Here is a 9640-nt window from a genome sequence, read left to right on the forward strand (position 1 = left end):
CTCAGTTGTCTGCTTACCAATGCGGGTCATGTGTTGGTACCATATGTTGTTTGTGACGTGTGCTGAATCTTGTACATAATTATCAATACCTTTATTGTCTGAGTATGTGCTGCGTTTAACTCTATTTTTCTTTGGTGCAATGTTACTACTACCACCTGACGTAACACCTGTTGCAGCAAGGAACGGGGGTATATTAGGTTTGGGTGCAGCAACAAAATTGATAGCACAGCTATACTGCCATACAGAAGCAGCCAAAAATCCGGTGATCATCAAAATCCCTATTATTTTTATTACAATTGCTAATCTCACCGGCATTTTGCTCTTACCTTGCTGCAGTCCTGGCAGCTTATTCTTGCGACGTTAAATTTGCCCGCCTAAAAATTCTCAGAAATGCTCGTTTTTAAATGTTAGTTTTGTTTTGTTTAAGCTCTCCCTATCAAATAGTCATTCAGTGCCCAGGCGAAGAGCTGCTCCCACGCTACTCTAAGTGATTGGTCTCTTAAGACCGGCAAGTATGGGCGGAGGTGGGGCATGTAATATTCTATGGCCAGGAGGAAGGCTGTGTAGTAAACACGTACCCTTCTTCTTTTTAGGTATGTTGGCCTTTTTATTTCGTATACAAATTGGTGTGACAATTCTTCTGGGTAGTTATCGTCTGGGAGTACCATCTACGCCTGGACAGTGGACTTTGTTAGTTAGCTTTCTACTTAATAATACAATAATACGCAGTTCCTGTATGTGCGAGAGAAAAAAGAGAACATTCACGTGTTTACATGTGTATTTGTGCGGCCAATGTCTTTCAGTTTAAGTTACAACGTGTCCTTTGCAGTCAATGGGCGGGGGGGGAGATGGCGTAATTATTTTTACTCTTTGAACGTGTGACCATGGGGTGGGCAGTGTAGTGATCACCCCTTTCTTCGTCAGTTGTTGTCTCTGGGGTGTCTGGGTAGTGAGAAGGTAAGGGAACAATTGGGTCGTTGTCTGTGGTAGAACTTCCTTCCGCTGTCAGGGATGTTGTTGCTGTTGTTCCAATGGACCTGTCGTTGGCGCTGGGGCGGGTCTGCAGTTTGTATATCTTTACATCATGTAGATGGTTCCAAGCACGCTTATCCTTTAGTTTTACTGCTCTTGTTGATACGTCTTCTACCAGATGTGGGCCGGTGAACCTTTTGTCGTTCCACTTTCTATTGAAATTGCGAAGTAGCACGTGGTCACCTTTGGCTAGTTTGCACAAGTTCTCTTTTTCTAATTCTGTACTGGCGCCGTCTTCTTTATCTCTGGTGGACCCGCCCCGCGTGCGCTCGAGCTGTTGAGACACAAACACAACACTAGTAATCAAAGACGACACATATTGATACATTTCATCACCTAGTACACTCGCTGAACTTTCGTGGTCAGTGAATGCCCTTGACGTTGGCGTTAGGGGAAGGCGCATTTGACGTCCAGTAACCACCTCGTGTGGGGTGAGGTGGTGGTCGGACCCTGGCCTGTTCCTCAGTTCGAACAAGGCTAACGGAAGGCAATACAACCAACTTTTCTTTGTTGTTTGTTGTATCTTTGCAATTGCCTCCTTCAATAAGCCATTTAGGCGTTCACATACACCGTTAGCCTGTGGGTGATATGCACATGCAAATTTGTGCTTTATGCTCAGCAGGGCTGTGATATGTTGGAACATTTCGTTTGCGAAATGTGGGCCATTGTCTGATCTTAATACTTCGCACACTCCCCACCTGGGGAAGACCTCCCTTACTATGAATTTGGCTGCTCTAAATGCATCTGGGTGTGAACAGGGCCCTGCTTCAATCCACCTAGAAAATGGGCATACTACTACAATCATGTATCTATTACCTTGACATATGTTGATCATATCAACATAGTCAATGTGGAGGTGCCGAAAAGGTCCTTCTGGCCGGGGTATGGTACCTCTTATCACTTTTAGGGTATGACCGGCCGTAAACTGTTGGCATGTGAGACAATTGCTGATAAAATTTGACACATGAGAATTTAACTCGGGACAGAACCAATCATCTCTAATTCGTGCTGCAATTATTTCCTTGCCTGTATGGGCTGGGTGATGTAATTGGCTCAGGGCGGTATTTAAAAGTGCCAACGGTATTACGGTATTACAACTTTCCCAGTACCACTCTGGCGCCATAGTGCGTCGGTTGGTGACATTGTACATCCTCTTTTTACCCATATTTCCTTTTCGGCCATTGGTGCTGCTGCTTGTAATTCCATAATCTGTGTGGCTGGGAGATGGGTATACCCTTCTCTTATTAACATCTCCCTAGCCATTCCCCTCCCTCTCCCTCTCTGTGAGTCTGTGGGGTCCCATATCTCACCAAAGTATGCAGCATATTTCGCATGTGCGTCTGCTGCTGCATTCCCTTTTGAGACGTGGTCTTCACCATTGGTGTGTGCGGTGCATTTTACTAGGGCTAGCTCTTGGGGGTCGTTTATTACTTCAATTAATTCAGCCAACAAGAGGGCATGTTGCACTGGAGTGCCGTCAGCTCTCCTAAACCCTCTTCTCCTCCATTTTGTTAGCCCTGAGTGGACAGTGGATGTAACATATGCACTGTCGGAATATATTGTTACACGTTTGTTAAAACTTTCTTTCAATGCCAATATTAGTGCAACTAGTTCAGCGGCTTGAGCAGAGTAATGCTGTGGTAACTGTACACATTTCATAGCCACACACACCGGAGCCTCCATCATTTTTACCACTGCTGCCCCAGTTCTCCATATCCCATCTCCTTGATCAATAGTTGATGACCCATCAATAAACAAAAGCTCACCTCCCTCTAGTGCATTCTCTTCAACTTTTCTAGTACATGAATATATTTCATTTAGTTGGGTGCAGTCGTGGGCGTAATCTCCCTCCTCAATTATTTCTGCTAGAAATCTTGCAGGGTTAACAGTGCTACATCTAACAATCGCTAGTTCAGCCCTAAACAAAATGATCTCATAACCTGATGCCCTTTGTGTCGTTAGTGTGGACTTGGGTTTATTCAATATTGCAAATAATGCATGTTCCACAAACAGTGTAGTTGGACACCCCATGGTTATTGCTGATGCCTTTTCTACTGCAAAAGCAGCTGCAGCGAGGCCTTGTTCGCAAGGGAAGTGGCCTAACATCACGGGGTCTAAGTGACCGCTATAAAATGCTACTGGTTTATAGCCCATGCTTGTTTTTTGGGCCAATACTGCTTTCATTACTGCTGAGTCGCAATGTGAAAATATAAAAAATCGTCGCTCATAGTCTGGGGATGCCAGTACTGGAGCTGTTGATATCGCGTCCTTCAATTCGTCAAATGCCTCCCTCATTTCCATAGTCCACCCCAACCTTTTCTCCCCTTTATTTGCTTCCTTCAACCCCTCAAGCAGGGGTCCTATGTATGAGCTGTAATCAAATACCCATGCTCTACAGTAGTTGCATAACCCCAGAAATTGCTGCAGTTCTCTCACAGTCTGTGGCATGGGAGTGCTTGAGATGGCCTGTGCTCTTTGTGGTGCAATCTTTCTTCCATGTTGGGATATCAGTTGGCCAATGTAGAGTACCTGTTCCTGACAGTATTGTATTTTTTCCATGTCTACCTTATACCCCTTTTCAGCCAATATAGTCAACATTTTTAACGAGTCCTCTCTGCATTTACATTCGTTTATACTGCAAATTATTATGTCATCCACATATTGTAACACTGTGCTTTCCACCTCAACGTTACCCAAATCCATCTGTATTACTCTATTGAAAATTGAGGGTGATTCACAATACCCTTGTGGTAACCTGGTATGTTTCCATTTAGTATTTCGGTAAGTGAAACTTGTTAAATCTTGCGAGTCGGGGTGTAATGGTATTGAGAAAAATGCATTTTTAAGATCTATTACTGTAAATCGTGATGCCTCTGCTGGAATGCCACACAATATTGTGGCCGGGTTTGCTGTTACTGGATATTCTGCTTCCACTATGTTGTTCAAGGGCCTTAGGTCCTGTATGAAGCACCAACACCCCCCTTTAGCCTTGCGCACTGGGTACACAGCCGTGTTACATGGTGATTCTGAGGGGACCAATATGCCATTGTTTATAAGGGCCGTTATAGTTTCATATATGCCCTCATCTGCCTCTTTTGACAATGGGTACTGTTTTACTCTTGGTAGTATTGCACCTTTTTTCAATTTTATCCGTACACCCCCTATGCTTTTAATGCATCCTACGTCATAAGGGCTAATGGTCCATAATGATTTGGGCACCTTTGACATATCCTCCTTAAAGAAAGGGACTGGGGTGCATGCAGGTGCCTCAAGTGCCATAGCAATTTTCTGCGCTATTTGTTTGTGAGCCACTCGTAACCATATTTCTACACTCATCATGAACACCATTTCCCCCCCCTCCTTTTCTTCTGAAAACAGTTCCTCATCTGACACCTGGGTCAACCTACATCCTTCTGCTAGTGCTATCACTGCCCTCCATGCTCTTCCTTCTTTGTCTTGGGCGTGCACAGCAATATACTCAGCTGTTGTAATAATGCTTTCAATGTCTATTGCAAACACCTTTCCTTCTTGTTCATTAACAGGTGTTTCTGGTCGGAACAGATAAGCTGCTGGCCTCCTCCATATTTTCCCTTCTATCCCTGGCATCCATGCAAATGCCATGTCTGTTCCATACTGGAATATCTCGCCATCTACTGGTTCCGCCCTAATTGCTGTCTGCCCACAGTATGCTTGCATAATATGTCGTGCTGCTAGCATGTTAATCCCTGGAGTAGAGCAAATTATACCATCCTCTGTAAAGGAGATTGTCATATTTAACCTATTCATTATGTCCCTCCCCAGTATATTTACTGGTGAGGCACTATAATACAAGGGTGGAACTGACAGATCGTAATCTCCGATAGATAAGGGAACGTTATCAGTAAAAGGAACCAATCCTTTAGCCCCAGAAAATCCTTGGGTGTTCATGGCTTCGCCTGACATCTTAAATTTACCTTCCCTTATGCAAGACCGGGTTGCCCCGGTGTCAACAAGGAATGATAACTTTTTGTCACCTATCGTTACCTCTATGCGTGGCTCCTCCGCACTATTAGGTGTTACTGACAGGATGGGACACACCAAGGCCATCTGTGGGCTGTCCTATTGGGGGTACAATGATTGGCCATTTCCTGTGTAAGGGTTGTGTCCCAATACCGTCACCCTACCCAATTGCGTTTGTTCAGTTTGGGGTTGTTGTGTTATCACTACTTGTTGTTGTGGCAGTGGCTGTTGTTGTGTTAATTGCTGTTGCTGCAGTGGCTGTTGTTGTGTTAATTGCTGTTGCTGCAGTGGCTGTTGTTGTGTTAATTGCTGTTGCTGCAGTGGCTGTTGTTGTGTTAATTGCTGTTGCTGCAGTGGCTGTTGTTGTGTTAATTGCTGTTGCTGCAGTGGCTGTTGTTGTGTTAATTGCAGTTGTTGTATGCCCTGCTGTTCTTGTGGTGGCCTAGGTTGTGCCTGCTCATTCCATGCTGGTGTTCCTGGCCTGACCCTACACGTGCGTGACATGTGTCCTAGTAGTCCACAACTCCAACACACGGGTGGTTCTCTGTTTTGCCATGGGAAGCTCCCTGTGTTGTCCTGGTATACCGGTTGCCCTGTGGGGTAGGAACTTCCAACTCCCCCCACCTGCTGTTGGGTATTATATCCGTATCCTCTCCCTCTCATAAATCCTCCTCTCCCCCTGTTATAACCATAATACCCAGCTCCTTGCATTGGGTACCCTCCTCCCACGTTTGGTGCGTGTAATTGTAGTGGCGGCATTTGCTGTATTATACTTTGTGGAGGTGCTATTAGAGCTGGATCTTGTGCAGCCACTACTTGTGTGGGGCTTTGGGCCATTGTTGTGGGCGCAGTTATTAGTGCCCCCTCCATTGTGTATTTAGTTAGTTTTTTCTGTACTAGTTTGGCCTCTTCTGTTTTCCTGTCCTCTTCCTTTTGTTTCATTTTTCCTTGCCATATCCTGCAGTGATGTACTATTGTCAGCTGTATTTCAGGCCATGGTTTTACTTCCATTCCCACTACTTTCTTTAGTTGTTTCTGAACTCCTTCTGGGAGCCCTTGTACTAGTATATGATAAAATATGGCTGGTGTTTTATCCCATTGTTCTCTAGTTTCCATGCGCCACTTCTCTTGAATATCCTGTATATAATCAACAGGATCCTCATTCTCACGCATCTTACGGGAAGTAATTGCTCCTATGTCTGATGTGTCTGGGTACTGTACTCTCAGTGCCTGCCATAGCGCATGTCTGCAGTTTGCAAATGGCGCCCCATCATGCGATGTGTTCGTTATTGTTATCCCATGGAATCCCGCTCTCTTCCAGATGTCGTCCGCTCTATCCCCTAATATTGATATTAACAGGCCTTTCACATCTCCTACTGCTAGTTTCTGCCCTGCGGTGTGTTTTTCCATTTCATATATCCACTTACCCGCACCTCCACTTAGTGATGGGAGCCTACATTTTATATTTTCTTTATCCGTATGCTTCCATGGTACATACTGCGGTCTAACCCCTCCTCTCTCCAACAGTGGCATTAAGTTGTGTCTTGTGTCACCCTTTATGTTCCATAATATTGAGTCCTCACACCCCTCCTCCTCCCCCATTTCCTTTACCACTTCAAATTCTTCCTTACTACCCTTCCTCCTACCTACCTCTCCGTCCCTTCCCCTTGTTTCGTCATCTCCTGTGTTTAATATGGGTATGTTTATCTGTCTGCCTTGCCTGCGGCTAGGGAGGTCTCTAAGCCGGCATGCATAGGGAGTCACTTCGTCCATGAAGGGCGCAAGCTTTATTGTGCGCAGCGTGCGTGTGGTGGTTGAGCATGTAGGGTGCGATGGGGGAGGGCGTGATGGAGATGGCGATGGTGTGGCTTCATGGGTTTGTTTTTCCACTAGTTGTTGCACCCTCTCCTCACTTTGTTCCAGCTCCTCCCTTCTCTTACGGATCCATGGCGAGTCTATGTTTGTTCTAGTGAGGTACAGCTTATCTAAGCTTTCCCTTTCACTCTTTCTTCCTACCCTCTCTACTCCTTCTTCCTCCTCACTGCAAAAATCAGTCATAGATGGTATCCCCCACTCTGTTTTTTTCCCTTTTACTGTTACTGTTTCTAAGTCTATTAGCTCCATTTCTCCTCTTCCTTTGTTACCAACTGTTCCCCCTGGTGTTGATGTTGTTGCTACTTCTCTACTTCTATATACATCCCCCCATTTTTCACTCTCCTTATTTCTCCCTCCTCTTTCCCCTTCACTCCTATCCTCCATTTCCCTACTATTTTCCTCCCTTTTCCTTTTTAATTCCTCCATCACTTCGTTGCTCATCTGTTCCAATATTCTTTCATCTTCTTTCTTTCTTTCCCATTTCACCCTTTCTCTTTCTATTGCTTTCTCTTCTTCATATTTCTTAGCTGCCTCTGATACTACCCTCCTCCTCCATATTTCCAATTCCCTTTCCTTGTCCTCTTCTTCCTTCTTTTTTTCTCTCAACACTACTCTTGACACCCTTTCTGCTGCTGCTCTTACCCTTCCATCTTCTATCCTTTGCTCCTCATTTCGTTCCCTTAATTTGTCCAATTCGTTTTTACCCTCTTTCCTTTTCCTCACTCTCTCTTTTTCCCCCTTCTCAAGCTGTGTTAGTAATTCATTCTGCTCATCCCTTAGCTTTGCCAATTTTTCCTCCAAAATCTCTTCTCTTTGTCGTAGTAGCTCCTCCCCCTTCATCTCACTCTCCCTTGTACTATCCTCGCCTGTTCTCTTTACTGCCTCCCTTTCTTCTCCCGTTAGTGAACCCCGTAATTTTGATAATATCTGTGCAGCTACCCACTCATCATGTCCTATCTCTACAATCTGCTCTTCTCCAATCCTCCCCTCCCCCACTATCTTCCTGTGAGCCACATATGGTGGAGGGCTGTATGCCGGGTTCGAGTATCCTTCAGCCGCCCTTAACTGTCCTTCTATTTCTCCTAGTTCTCTTAAAGGGTACAACCCTTCTCCCTCTGTTTTCACTCCCGGTGCTATGGGTATCTCGTTGCTCGGTTCCTTTTTTATGTCTTCTAATTTATCAATCTTTTCTCTTCCCTCTCCTTCATTCTCCGCATTCTTTTTCCTTTCACACCCCTTTTCCCCATCCGTTCCCTCTTTCATAATCTCCTTTACTTCCGGTGTTTCTCCCATAGAAAACATTCCATTTGGTCCTGGTCGGGATCCCTGGAACATCCTCCATAAGTTAAACACCTCCATATGGCTCGCCAACTTCTTCCCCTTGTATGTATTGTGCAGATGGTTTAGCAATGAATGTTGGGCATATGGATCGAAACTACCATTAGGCGGCCATGGTGTTAACATTTTGTTATCCGTCCCCTGGGTCCACTCTATGCTGTACTTAATTAATTTTTCCCTATGGGGTGGCAGTGTGGTGCATATGTGTTGTAGTGGGGTAGTGAGGGTGTTCCCCCACCCTCCCGACCCTGTCCCATATGACATAGTTGTGCCCCACTTGTTACTCCTCCCGTCGCTATCAGTTTGCAATTTACAACCTTATATTGTTTACCTGGCCCCGTAAGTGTGGGGACTTACGACAATCCTTTACAAAGTATGCAATAATAATAATTTAAAAAAAAAACAAAAAATAATAAAACACAAATATATATATGTATAATTTTGTATTATATATTCCTTCCCCTACGGCCCCCTGCGGCCGAAGCGCACGCAGCCCCCTGTGACTGCGTACCCCTTACGACGATCTTATACAGTCGTCCTTATTCCTCGTTCTCCTCCCCCTTTTACATTTGCCGTGGCCGGCGTTCTCCGTGCTCAGCCACGCCCCTCTCCCCTTCTCCTCTTCCAATCCACTCGTTTATTGTTTATCTTCGTATCCGCTCCCTCATCATTTTTCTCTTCCCCACCACTTTCAAAACTCAATGTTCCTTGTGCTCGTGATATCCTATGAAATCCCTACTGGTGACGTCACCGATGTCTTTACGCTACTAGTACATTCTCATTATTAATTTCAAAATACACTTGCAATTTACCCCCGCTAACCCTACAGCTGTCTTCCTGTCTCTCCTGGAACAAGGTAATCTCATCAATAATATAATCGGACTGCACACGCTGCGTCGCCTCGCGTGTGATACGCCCCTCAACAGGAGGGCTTAACCAGCCAATTATCTTCCGTATTTGGCAACTATGCAACTAGCTACCCCCTACAGGAAAACGTCATCTACCTATCGAGTTTCTTGCTCGACCAATAGGAAACCTCATCTACCTATCGAGTTTCTTGCTCGAACAATAGGAAACCTCATCTACCTATCGAGTTTCTTGCTCGAACAATAGGGAACCTCATCTACTCATTGATCAATAAATGCCAAATCGTAGGAAACCACACACGCCCACCCCTACACGTTAGTCGCGATTTAGGCCAATCAGTGTCTACGAGCGGCCACACGTGATGTTTCGTGCTCCGCCCCCCTCTTTCGCGTGACTGCTCTCGCACTCTTTTCACTCCCTTTCATTCCATTGCCAACACTATATTGTCAAACCTTCGCCGCGCACCTGTGCAACACCTCCCTCCTCCCTTATTTAATTCCTCCCCCCTCCCTCACAATTTCGCATTGCT

Source organism: Ambystoma mexicanum, chromosome 9 (assembly GCF_040938575.1).
Source record: "Ambystoma mexicanum isolate Mex_15411 chromosome 9, UKY_AmexF1_1, whole genome shotgun sequence".
In the NCBI taxonomy this organism is placed as follows: Eukaryota; Metazoa; Chordata; class Amphibia; order Caudata; family Ambystomatidae; genus Ambystoma; species Ambystoma mexicanum.